The sequence below is a fragment of the Schistocerca gregaria genome, chromosome 1 (genome assembly GCF_023897955.1).
Source record: "Schistocerca gregaria isolate iqSchGreg1 chromosome 1, iqSchGreg1.2, whole genome shotgun sequence".
Classification (NCBI taxonomy): domain Eukaryota; kingdom Metazoa; phylum Arthropoda; class Insecta; order Orthoptera; family Acrididae; genus Schistocerca; species Schistocerca gregaria.
The window spans coordinates 164,344,859-164,358,509 of record NC_064920.1 but is presented as its reverse complement, the minus strand read 5'-3'; the positions used below and the strand labels follow the sequence as shown (position 1 = coordinate 164,358,509).

The 13,651-nt window shown below is 39.8% G+C and overlaps 1 protein-coding gene across 3 annotated transcripts in view; it reads right to left on the bottom strand.

The window, feature by feature from the left end:
* The window catches only part of LOC126335974 (uncharacterized), a 201,595-nt gene that overhangs the window by 71,355 nt on the left and 116,589 nt on the right, over positions 1-13,651 (bottom strand). The window contains exon 1 of one of the 3 annotated variants that reach the window (XM_049999460.1): positions 3,115-3,191. The exons of 1 other annotated variant lie outside the window; for it this stretch is intronic. The gene's annotated coding sequence lies outside the window, so the exon portion shown is untranslated. Of the gene's footprint in view, positions 1-1,746; positions 1,986-3,114; positions 3,192-13,651 lie in introns of those variants that run through there. One more of the 3 variants, XM_049999468.1, reaches the window with a different exon arrangement.

Sequence of the window (13,651 nt, the reverse complement as noted above, 5' to 3'; positions counted from 1 at the left end):
CGAAGAATGCTTTCCATAGCTGTGACCAGAACAGTTGTAATCGTACAAATTGTTATGTATTGAAAGTGGCTTCCTCATTACTGCAATTATCTCATAAAATATTATGCGAACAAAAAATGTTAACAGGGTTTTCTGTGAAATTCTTGGGGAGCTGCTCAGAATTGTGATCATATTCTTTTTGCAAACTGCAAATTATTTGCTTTACAAGATTAAAAATTTTCCCGAGTATACTGTTCTCTTCGCGAAATTTTGCACGACTATTCAAATTTTATACAGAGACGTCTGGAAGTATCAAGAAATTTGTTGGAACTATCAAGAAATTTGAAAAAAATGAATATTTCTCAACGGTGGGTGCCAACTTCACCCAACCCTCCGGCTGTAGCAATCATTTCACATTATGCCGGTCTGCAAGTATCATTTCAATTTCACGGCTGAACACAAGCAGCACTACATTACCATACACAGCGTAGACGATTCTGATGACGGAAGGCCATGACGAAACACATTGAGAATCCTGGTACTCTGTTGGACCGCCTTGTTTATTTTTAAGGTTAATAAATATTAAAATGTGAGAAAAACTTATTTTATTGAGTGATTACTATTAACACAGAAATCATAATAACATTTTTTTAAATAAGAAAGAATGTCGAAAAAACGCCCTGTCATTGACAGTTTTTCTCGCAGCCCTTATTCACTCCCCGTGGAACACCATTGTGGCACCGAAAAGAGTTTGGCAAATCCAGCATTGGATCGACGGCTCCGCAAGAGCACCGACTGAACGAGCAGAACAGTACTGTTTAAGTGAGAGTGAGTAGTATCGTTGCGTGTAGCCCTTAAATCCTTGTTAGCTAAATCTTACTTTGTTGTCGGGTTATTCCTACTTCTTTACGAATAAGGTTAAAAGATACGTCATCCAAATCTCCACCTTTTCTCCTAACTTGAATTCCGTGACACTCGTCTGATAAATATTCTGGTGCTACTGTGCAGTCACGATCGTCGTTCAAACGCAAAAATAAGTTTTCACTCTTTCCAACAAATAAATTAAAAGAGCACCGCAAATTTTTACCACAGCAATTTCGCCGCACTTCATATTCAAGAGCGCTTCACATTCAAATTAAATTTACGTTACTAAGATCGTTAAAAAGCACTGCAAAATCTACCTCTGCCACATGTTTACTTTAAATAGCTAACTTAAATTAGACTACGAAACACTGTAATCTTGCGCAGATGGCTAACCTGTTTTGGTTCGGACGGTCAGGACAGAGTTTCCCGAGTTCGAGTTGGGTTTAACAGATCATTTTAGCTAGAATGTCCATAACTGTGACCAGAACAGTTGTAACCGTACAATTTTTTTTATGCATTGGAATTGAGTTCCTCATTACTGCAATTATCTCATAAAATATTATGCAAACAAAAAATGTTTTCAGGGTTTTCTGTGAAACTCTTGGGGAGCTGCTCAGAATTTTTATCATATTTTTTCGCAAATTGCAAATAATTTGCTTTAGAAGATTAAAAATTTTCCCGAGTATATTGTTTTCTTCGCGAAATTTTGCAGGCCTATTCAAATTTTGTACAGAGACGTCTGGAACAATTGTGTATCTATCAAGAACTAAGAAAAAAATGAATATTTCTCAATAGTAGGTACCAACTTCACCAGATCCTCCGCGTGTAGCAATCATTTCACGTTATACCGGTCTGCAAGTATCATTTCAATTTCACGGCTGAACAGAAGCAGCAGTACATTACCATATGCAGCAGAGACGATTCTGATGACGGTAGGTCGTGGGCAGCGGATCTTGTTGAGTAGCTCTAATAAACGTCTTATTTGGCTCTTCCTTTTTCCGTTTCCCGAATCAGGATGGAGGAAGTTGCCGCGTTTCTTTTATGTGTCGTCTATACGTGTGCGATACTACGTTTCTATTGCTCGCTGGATGTTTTGCAACTCTTGTCTCGCGCTGGCTGGAAAGTAACTGCACATTACGAGAGCTCGGTCTTCCGACTGAGGGAAGGCGTGTGCACGGAAAGAATTCACGCTTTCTACGGCTCACAAACAGGAATCCCGGGACCTGCTTATCGCCGCATGTCACTATTAGGAGCCATTAACGTGGTCCTTCGCGATTGCCAGACAGTGCACCAGCAAACGACGTGCACACAACCAGGGATGAAATCACAGTTTCTCCGAATTATGGCGATACTGCTGAGCCACGTAACAAAACGTTTATCCCAACCGCGACGTGTCACAACCACTTACTGAAGAATACATCTATAACTCCAGGCATTATCCTTTCGGGATTTAATGAAAGGGTTGAACCTTGGAACCATCTTACATTTCACATTCTTGTATCAGGCGAAACAAAACACATGAATTAGGTATCTTTTTATTCAGTTAACGAGTATCCTTTTGAAGTGCTAGACATTCCATCCTCGTTTTGGCGTCTGAAGCTTTATGATATTAGGAGCAAGTTAGCTTAAAACAATTATATGGTGGTACATGAGGACCAAACGATATGGACAAACCTTACGGATACGAGAATAAAAGCCAGAAGCAGTATAATGCTAATGGGGCTGTAACACTGAACAAACATTGCAAGCAAAATTTCTATGAGTATGGTTAAGTGGTCGCTAAAATATCTTGAACTACTGTACAAAAGATTCAGTAAATATTATTAATTTTTAAGAATCATTAGGGACTAGCTGTATGACGTGCTATTCTTGGGAATTTGCAAGTTTTACAATGATTTGAAATTAAAAAAAAAGAGCAACACCAATAATGAAATGAGTTTCAATAGGAAATCACACATGAACATTGGTAAAGAATATAAAAGTAAGATTTTTCCAGGATTACGTTTGCATCACTTGAAATAATATAAGGAATTTTCAACATTATAAAATCAGCTTCACTATTATGAAACTAGAATAGTAATGCTTTCTTTAGAGAAGTTCGTAATAAATCCTTACATTAGAAAAGTATTTCATACTAACCTAAAACAACCGTAAAAATTTGACTGAAGAAATAAAAAATACATGAAAAGACTATGTTAATTCTAGGAAGAGTTGAAAAAGATGCTAATATCTAATAGCTTCTATCGCATGAGGAGTGTATAAACTACTCACTGTGACAAACATCAGCAACTTTGTTCGGTAGTGTGTGTGATGTGTTATGTTCTTTACTTGAAGAATATCTTTGCTGCTGCTCTCTGTTTTTATTACTTCAGTGCAGTCGGATTCCCAGCAGACTTTCAAAAAGAGCCTGCCGAAGTGCAGTGATTGTCGTGAAGCTGAGTGTGTGAAGTTAGATGAATGAGTTTTGTGTTTTAGTGAGGCACATAAATTTGTGTCACTATGAGAATATGGGTCCGTTATGTGTATGCTACACCACTGCAAAAATGATCCGCTTGGTATCAGTGTACAAGACGTTCAAATTTCGCTTGGTATCAGTGTACAAGACGTTCAGATTATGAATACATATTATTATTGTTATTAGTATTATTATCTTTGTAATACCCTGGCGATGCGAAGATTTCACACTCCCTGGTTGGAGATGCACAATAGCAATGATTTTCGTTTATTTAGGTTTTTTATGGTCGGAGAATCTGAAATCTTGGTAAAATCGCACTGACAATGAATTTAATTATCCTTTCCTCGTTTTATTTTATTGTCTCCAATTAACCTCCACAGTTGATCATGAAAATCAGTAGAAATGTGCCTACCGTTGCGCACTCGAAATTATTTCGATATCATCATAGGTGACCCGTATTTACTGCGAGGTTCACGTGTGGCGGGTTGATAAAATTTGCGTGAAATGAAAACAAATCTCTTCGAAGCTGATTTTAACTGATTTATCTAAACTTCTGAATCACCTGCTAGGTCAGTGTGGAATCAGAAATTTGATGTGTGACCCGGAGAACGAAGATTACGCTTTGTTATCCCATCGACAAGTCCGGATTGAGAAATCCTGGTAATCCACTTGAGCAACATAGGGAAAGCACTGAAGGCCTTAATCTGCGTTGCCAGACGGGAATGTGATCGCAGGGAACCAGAACAAGGTATTAGTAACTAGGTATCAATTGTAGTCACCGGCATATACCTTCTTTTATTTAATTAATTTCCAGGGCCACTCGCTATCTGCATCGGTAATCAAAATCATAGCTTCCTTCCTGGATAGAACGAAAAAATAATAATCGAGCGTAAGCAGAGGATAGACATTTAGGTACATAACCATTTTACACAATGCTCGGAAAAGAACACCATATAACGTGCTCTATACTAACGCTGCATTATTATTTTTCGGCGTTAATAATCGGCGTGCAGAATACAACGCTACATAGAGCAACGATACAAAATTTTAATATTCATAGAAGATTATTTGCATGATGAGCGCAATGTTTTTGACGATGTTAGCAAGATGCTGTAGGAAGGGAAGAATTTAACTGTCTCAGTTTGTACCTAAAGGTGAAATGCGTGAAGGTAGTGCACTTAACACTCAACTGCAACTTTACTTAGAATCATTACAAAGGCTTTTGCATGACTACTCTTCGGAACGAATACTTCATTTGTTTCGTGCAAATTGATACTAAAGTTTCATTAAGTCATTATTCAGTTGTCTCTCCACTTATTGTAGTGATTTTTTGATATGGTTCTAGTCACTGCTTGTCACAGTGAACTGTGGAACATTTACAAACCATTGTAATAAAAGTGCAACATAAATTTCCCCTGCCTGACCCTACGTAAAATTGCTGGTGCAAAAGTACAAGAAACTGATATCTGATGATGCTATTCAAACATCTCACGTATTTTCACATCTCACTTACCTCTACGCTTGTTTCTATAGTCGATTACGACAGAAAATTCCCTTTGCCTCATTTTTTTTCTTCCAGAAATGAACAATTTACTTGGTAGACATTTTCCAGGTTAAATCCTAATGTTTGTTAGGATGATATGATTTGATTAATGAAAACTAATTATTATACAAATATTCAATTTTATTTATGATTATTTACGAGAAAAAACTCAACAATAAAAAATTAAGTTCCATTTGCCAAATATAACACTGTTACGCTAACAACTCCATTTTCTTCATTCCTTCAGTTGGAACCTTGTCATTCCAAACAGTCGCTATGTCGGTTGAATCATTTCGCTGGCTTCTCATTACAACTGAGAAGAAAATTTAAAAGCAGAGTCCTAGTGTCGACAATTAACATAAAGCGAAGAAAGGCTACCATTAGTTATTAGCAACGTGAGACATTTACGTTATGACTGTTTCATTTTTCAATAGCTACTAAATCCCAGGTAGTTTCTTAAACCTGCAGTGACATATGCAAAGAAACGGGTTGTGTTGAAGTACGTTTAGGGAAGATGATGTCAATAAAATATTCTTAATAGACTGTGAAGTACACGTTCGCTGTTACATGTGGTATTAATAAAATCTGATATATAGTTTGTTTGAGGGCAGATCGAGCGATGCCAGGTAAACGATTTTTATTTATACGAAAAATCTCTGACATAACAGTGAAAAATCAGTCATTTAATTACTGCTTTCGTATATGAGTGATCAAGTCTTTTGTGTATTTATAACTTTAATAAGCCTTATCTATACAACATGGAAGCTCTGTAACAGAAATGTTTGAGAAGGCCGCGCGCAGAATCCGTTTTGGTGGCGGGGGGAGTGGCTAGATGCTCGGCTCCTATTTGAGTTACGAGAAAGTTTTTGGTTTAGCCCGGATACGTAATTATTTGTAAAGCCATTCGAATATCCGTCTTACTATAAGGATCTTACAGTATATTAAGCGAGGTCTGAACGACGAACCGGAGTTGACGCCCAGGCAAATTGAGCTAATCTATTAATTTGATTTGCAAAAGCTGTTAATTGGGCTGGGATTAATGAATAGCTAAGGCACTAACTGTATTTGTACCGTTCTGATTTTAAGTGTGAATACGTACAAAAGCCACACTTTTCTGGCAGGTTTTTGAAGCGCACCACTTCTGTAGTTTAAACTTGTAAGAAGCGTTTTAAATTTTGCACCAAGGTAGATAAATCGATAATCTCAAAAAGAAATTTTTACATCCAGTAATATTTACCCTTTGTTGAGATACGATTGTTGAAAGTCGAACTAAATGTAGCACGTAATATTCATTCTTACATATATTAAATGCGCGGAAACGGTCTGAAGTGATTCGATACACAAAAAATCCATTCTTGCGATAAAATTGAAAACTTGCTCTCAAAAATCTAGCTTCATTCGGATTTTACATGCAAAAACACCTTTTTTGTGACTTTTTTATGTGCGCCACTTCCATGTAATAATCTTGTGCGAATCGGTTCAAATTTAGTAAGAAGGTAGACAAATACATGCAATTACTAGTCGTCCTGTTGTTTTGTGAAAGATATATCCATTGTTACAATATAAACAACATGGTTAGAAAGACAATAGAAAAACCACTACCAGATTTTTCGTCGCCCGAGTCAACAAAAATCTATATCGGTTGCCAAGATATGGCGATCAAATGTCAAAATTATGGTAGAGTTAAAAGTTGGAAATCGGAATTAAAAATTCTCCTATCATAGCACAAAAAAGGCGAATATATCCTCGGCAGAGTTAGGGATGTAAAACCAGCGAACTAACTTTTATACTTATCTGGCAACTTCAAAAACATTTGAGTCGAAAAATCGCGACTATTTGCGCTTTTTTACGAGTTAATCCTACTTCTCCAGTGCAGTGAGTTCTCTTAGCTGCAAGGTATTGGCACAGCTTGCAGTTTATAGGCTAAAGTCTCTCAATCTGTGCCAGAAATTTGATTTGCAACTCATAGTAAATAATATATGATGTCATATGGCTGAAGACCATACATGTAATCACTGAAAAAGTTTTTTTAAGGACATAAAATTTCTGGAGTTGATTTGTTCCTGGGGGATGACATTATGTATCATGTTACTTTACTTGCCACGGTACATTGTATTACGTGACGTAGCAAGTAAAAAAGTGCGTGTATGTCAAGATGTTTTGATTTAATTGTCTTAGAAGCTTCCAGGTAAATTGGTAAGCTAGTTCCCTCCTTTTACTTCCCTAACTCAGCCCAGAAACGTAATTCGTCTTTTTTATGCTATGATAGAAGGATTTTTCAATCAGGTAGATAATTATTCGCAGTTGTTTACTTTCAAGGAAATTTATTGTTCTCTTCCTTTATATACTAGTAATAACAACTTGTATTTATTCACTCCGTTCCCGCTATGTAATGAATTTATCGTATTTCTCACGTCCCTTGTGTGACCTTTAAGCGCAGCTGCAATTTTCTACCAATCATATTTCTTTTAGTTTGTACTGTGAATATCTTGGATTCAACAAGCACCTATGATACATACATTCTTATATCACCAACATCAGATTCTCTTCAGGACACTCAATCGCTCACACGACTTATATCAACAACGAAGTAGACAAGATAACAAATGAAAGTTTTCTATGCTGCTAGCGTCGAAGTGGAGCGGACACGAACTTCCTTTTGTGGTTCGTTAAATGAGCGACAGCCAGCGGAAACGAATGAACACCATCATATGTAGATCGAACATGATCGAATGCAGTCTGTTCGCGTTCGACTACAATTTCAGCCAGAGACAATTTTCGTTCGTCTGTGTTCGCTCCAGAGTAATCATGGTTTAAGGTGAGTGCCGGAGGTACTTTGATTGTACCATACAAATGCGAAGTGTCGTACACTTATCATGCTCATAAATTAAGGATAATTGCAGAATGAGGTGCCACATAACGTTGCACTACACAAAACTGGCGCCAATAGCGGAGGCAAGTAGGGAACACACACGACACAGATCTGTAAGTCCAAGATTTTGGTGATAAGTTGAGAAAACCGTCCCGAAACACATGTGCTACAAAACTTCACTGTTTCCTGCGCATGTACCCCGACATCAATATGGGATATGATCACCACGCACACGTACACAGGCCGCACAACGAGTTGGCATACTCTGGACCAGGTGGTCGAGCAGCTGCTGGGGTATAGCCTCCCATTCTTGCACCAATGGCTGTCGGAGCTCCTGAAGTGTACTAGGGGTTTGAAGATGTGCAGCGATATGTGAACCAAGAGCATCTCAGACATGCTCGATGGGGTACAGGTCTGGAGAACAGGTAGGCCACTCCATTCGCCTGATATCTTCTGTTTCAAGGTACCCTCCACGATGGCACGTTGGTGAGGCCGTGCTTTATCATCCATCAGGAGGAAGGTGGGATCCTCTGCACACCTGAAAAGGCGGACATGCTGGTGCAAAATGACGTCCCGATACTCCTGACCCGTTACATTTCCTCTGCCAAAGTCATGCAGGGGTGTACGTGCACCAATCATAATCCCACACCACATCATCAAACCACGGCCTCCATACAGGTCCCTTTCAAGGACATTAAGGGGTTTGAATCTGCTTCCGGGTTCACGCCAGATGAAAACCTGGCGAGAATCACTGTTCAGACTATACCTGGACTCGTCTGTGAACATAACCTGGGACCACTGTTCCAATGACCATGTACTGTGTTCTTGACACCAGGCTTTATGGGCTCTACTGTGACCAGAGGTCATTGGAATGCAGCTTGAAGGTCTCAGGGTGAATAAACCATGTCTGTTCAGTTGTCTGTAGACTGTGTGTCTGGAGACAACTGTTCCAGTGGCTGCGGTAAGGTCTCGAGCAAGGCTACCCGCAGTACTCCGTGGCCGTCTGCGGGCACTGACGGTAGGATATCGGTCATCTTGTGGTGTTGTACACTGTGGACGTCACATACTGTAGCGCCTGGACACGTTTACTGTCTGCTGGAATCGTTGCCATAATCTTCACACTTTGTGGCACACAGAAGGCCCATGCTACGACCTGCTGTGTTTGACCAGCGTCAAGTCGCCCCAGTATTCTACCCCTCGTAACGTCATCAATATGTGTTCTTTCAGCCATTTTCAACACAGTCACCATTAGCACGTCTGAAAACGTCTGCACACTTACTCGGTGCACCGTACTCTGACATGCACCAACACACCTCTGCGTATGTGGACTGCTACCAGCGCCACCGTGCGACGACCGCAGGTCAAATGCACCGCATGGTCATATCTCGAACTGATTTAAACCCACAAACCGCCCACCAGAGCGTTGTTTCATCATGTATCAGCATTACCCTTAATTTATGAACATGAGTGTAGATAGAGTGTAGGAAGAATGACTGCTTATATTCTCATGTGGATGCTGTTAATAGTCTAATTCTATCTTCATGAAATCTTCTCTGGTATACAAAGTTATTCAGCTGCCCCTGCTCATGCGTTTTATGCAACCGTCTAAACCTTCAAATACAGTGTGCAAGATTTTCATGTTCTTTTACCCGGTATGCTCAAACTACAAGCCCTACAGAAAAAATGAACAGGTCCTTTTTGTAGGAAATTTAATGTAGTTAAATTCTGGGATACATTTTCGTTAGAGGCCATAGTTTTCGAATTATTGAAGTGTGCAAAAAGTGACCTTCAGATGCGTTTCTTTTGAATGACTCGAGAAATGAGGCCTTCAGCCAAAACGTATCCGACTACAAAATTTAAATACATTACATTTCCTACGAAAGGTCGTCTTAATTTTTTTCTTAGAATTAGTAGTTTGTGCATATCGAGCGAGAGAATATGAGGGTTACACAAAACCGATCGGAAGGGTAGCTGAATTACCTTTATATACAGTAATATTATACTAATTGATTACGCCATGGAAGTAGGTTCTTAGAATGTTCTGAAAAATATTCATGACGTATTTGGCGTCTTACATCGAGTGTCTGCCACTTGAGATTTTTCAGTAGGTCTTTTCCAGTCTCTCGTTTGGCAAACAATTCAGCGAGAATCCCAAATGCCCTTCATTCTATATGCTGCTTAAGTGCTTTCAGTGCGAAGTGACCTGGACCTAACATTGTACAACTGAGCTGTATTCTGACACACAACGCAACAGTGTTATAAAGAATACCTTCTGAAGACAACTAAAGTATGCACTAGCATACCAATCGCCACCTATCATTTACTCTACGCATTACTATGCTTACGCAATCATTTGACCTCTAATCCATAACCCTTACGAGTCCCTCATATTTGTAGAATATGTCTGATTGCAATAATGATGTATTAATCTTGTCATCGAAGGCTGTTGCATTTTTATATTTTGTGAAGTGAAGAACTCCACACCTGCTTTCGTATGCAGTTGGTCTTCTTTGCTACATGGCATTCCAAAAAGCTGTCACATAACTTGTTTAATAATTCGGTAGGCATATCAGACTAATAAATCCAATCACAATGGCTGCATGGAAACAGCAAGCAATAATATCAAATGACAACGACTGCATTTCTAATTAGCTCTATGTCTTTTCTTTTTGGCATGGTGAGGGAGTCTTGTAATTACGGCAACCTTGGAGCTTTTAGTTGCCTGGCGAAAGGGAAGAGTCCCCTGATGGGATCACAAAGGTCATGAAGATGTTTCTGCTGATAACTAGAGTCTCAGGCAGGTAATGAAGAGGAGAGCCCTATGCCTACCCAGAACAGCAGGAGCAGCGACCGAGGTCGGCCAGTCTGTGATAAAGCTTCACTGTGGGTGAGGTGAAAAGAGACTCTTTTAGCAAAGATAGAGATCTGAACGACAGGAGGAAACTCGGTGGCCACGAGGATGGGACCACTTGTTAGGCCCAGAGGAAGCTAGCTGGGATGTGTGTTCAGAAATTAGTAAGCAAATCTGAGATTGGTTCATAGTAATTACTTTGGTAGTGGGGGAGAGCTCCCAAACGTGTGAACGTGGGTGCCTTCTCAATGGTTGTAACTAGAAATCTGCTACATAGTGGTGATTTTTTGCCTTCTTCCATGCACCAGGGAAGAAATATACTACACTTGTTAAACACAGCAATAACCTGAACAGTAGGGAATTTGTTACCATGTTTATTAAAATATCGTTGGCCGGAAATCGCAACGTCTGTCGCAAAAGGCCAGTGAGATTTCAACGGTGTCTGAATCAACCAAGTTTTATAAAAGAGAGAACACTTGCCCATAGGTCACTGCAGTGAGCTGCAGAGCGAGATGTCTCCAGCTCAGATGATTGGGCTGAACTTAGAATTCTCGGCCACTTCTGCAGCCATCTTCTACTCTCATATATCATTGGAGTGGTAAGCTCGAGCTATATTAGCATCAGATCGAATAAATTTTTGAATGCGAGTACCTTGGCACCAACTGCGTTACTACCTATTAGTGACACATGAAAATTTGTGCCAGAGTGGAAGTCGAGTCCGAGCCGTTGGCTTAACCACTTTCGCCATTGTTGCACACGTCCCAGACTGACCCATAGTCGTACTGCCTACGTCCCTATACCATAGTACCCTACATTAATCATTTAATGTCTGCAGCTTTACTCGGTATTTCACCAGTGAGGACAAGACTATGAAGAATCGAGACCCAAGATGTGATAATCTCGTGCCTACCTTGGCAGGTAATATTTACTTCCTTGTCTGGATGAACAACTTTCAATGACGATTGACAGTCATCCGAAATTAATTCGAAATAAATTCGCTAAATGAGAATACCTTGGCATCAGTTATATTAGGTATAGAGGTACTAACTGTTTGTGACATGAACATCACTGCCAGACCAGGTCATCTTAACCACTCTGGTAATATGTGCGCACCTCCCGGACTGACCCAGACTTCCATACCTCACACAGTCTACATCCCTGTACCATCGTCCCCTACATTCATATGTTATCTAGACATGCAAGTGAATATTACATCTCAAGGTGAGCACAGGTTTATAAAATCATGGATCTCGATTCCTCATAGTTTCGTTCTCATTGGTTCGGGAATACAGAGTAAAGTGGCGAACATTAAGTGGTAAATGTAGGGGACTATGGTATAGGGATGTAGCCAGTGTGACGTGTGGAAGTTTGGGTCAGTCCGGGAGGCGCGCATGAATAGCTGGGGTGGTTAAAATGACTACTCGAGAAAAGTGGGAAATCCGATTCGAGTCCCAATGTGGTAGGAATTTTCATATGTCACCAATAGGTAGTTATTATATCTATGCTTAACATAGCTGTTGCGGGGTATTGGCATTCAGTTTCGAACTAATATCTGACGGTTTCGTCGATCATCATTAATGTCTGCTCATCCAAAGATGCAGGTGTGTTTGCAACCACCAGCAAGATGAGGCGAGTGCCGATTCATTTAGCTCGCACGCAGAGTTTCGTTTTGCTGATCTAATTTTCACAGCCAGGGAGAAGCACCCACCATGAGCTTAGGTGAGAGCACTTGTGGTTGTTCGTGTTTTTCCGGTTAGCTACCTTTCTCTAGTTCATTAACTTTTCACGCAATCGCCCGTCTTATTCGCGGCACAGCTTTGTATTGTTTCTATCACGAATTCACCCGCTTGTGTTAATAAAAATTTTCAATCCCTTATTCGTTTAATGATTGATTGTATTCTTGATTCTGTGGATAAAACACGTTTGATGTCTTTTAGCAATAAATCAGCTTGTTATACTAACTCTTAGAGTCCTTTTGTCCTTTGATGGATCCCGTTATTGATACGTCTATGTGAGTTATGGTACCCATACTTCCATGCTTAATTTAACCACGCCTGATAATTTAATTTCTTCATTTGTGTGGCCTTGTTGTCTGTAGTTGCTTTACAGCCCCTGAGCCTATTTTTGTTCCGTTGTTACAATTACAAGAAAATGCGCGTTTTTCTCACCAGACGTGTTTCGCTTTGTTGAAGTAAAGCATCAACAGTAGAGATGAGCAAAGTCGTTCATCCTTGGGAACTAGTTCACTGGTGATCGCTATTTTTTGGGAACCGTTCATTTATACTCGTTTACCATTCATTGTGTTTGGTGTATGGTTCTTATGAAAAACTGAAAATTAATAGCATATGTGACTGAAGATGGAAGGCGCAAGAGGGGACACTTGCTTCCCCGCTGGAGTACAGAGTTTTTATTCATACCAGAATTCTCACGCACTTGTAATTTTCGTGATCCTGCAAAACATCTCGTTTAGCCAACTGTCGCGTTATGTGGCTGATCGCAGTGAAATAATAAAAGGTGGCCCACAAAAAACCGGTCCCGAGTACAGACTGCTCGCCAGTGACGCACGATTTATTGTCCGCTACGAGCAGAATAGATAAACATGTAATAATTAGGCAGTGAAGAAATAACAAATAAGCAAATGCAAACAACTTCGAAACAATAGATGACGATTGGCAAGCGACAATGAGCAGTCTAGTACTCGGGGCCGATTTTTCTTGCGCCACCCTGTACCACTGAAATAATGTCGTAGGCGTTATCATATTCTCTTTACAAAATGTCACACCATACACTCGATTATGAAGCGCGTGCTTTATTCGGTTGTTAAGCTGGTCTGCCTTCCATAACAATGATCATGCTGTAATCTCCTTGGACCAAAAACAGACGGAAAAATGTCCACTCTTGTTTGCCGTGCCGACGTCCTTTGCATGTCTAATAACAAAAAATCTTGTCTTTTTACAAATATTTCTTCCGCTGTTTATCGAACCAGTGAAGTAAGCTGATACGCCGTTTTGTTACCTGAAAAGATGTATTATTACATACCACGTAATGTTTATGTAATTTAGGTAATTACACTCCTGGAAATTGAAA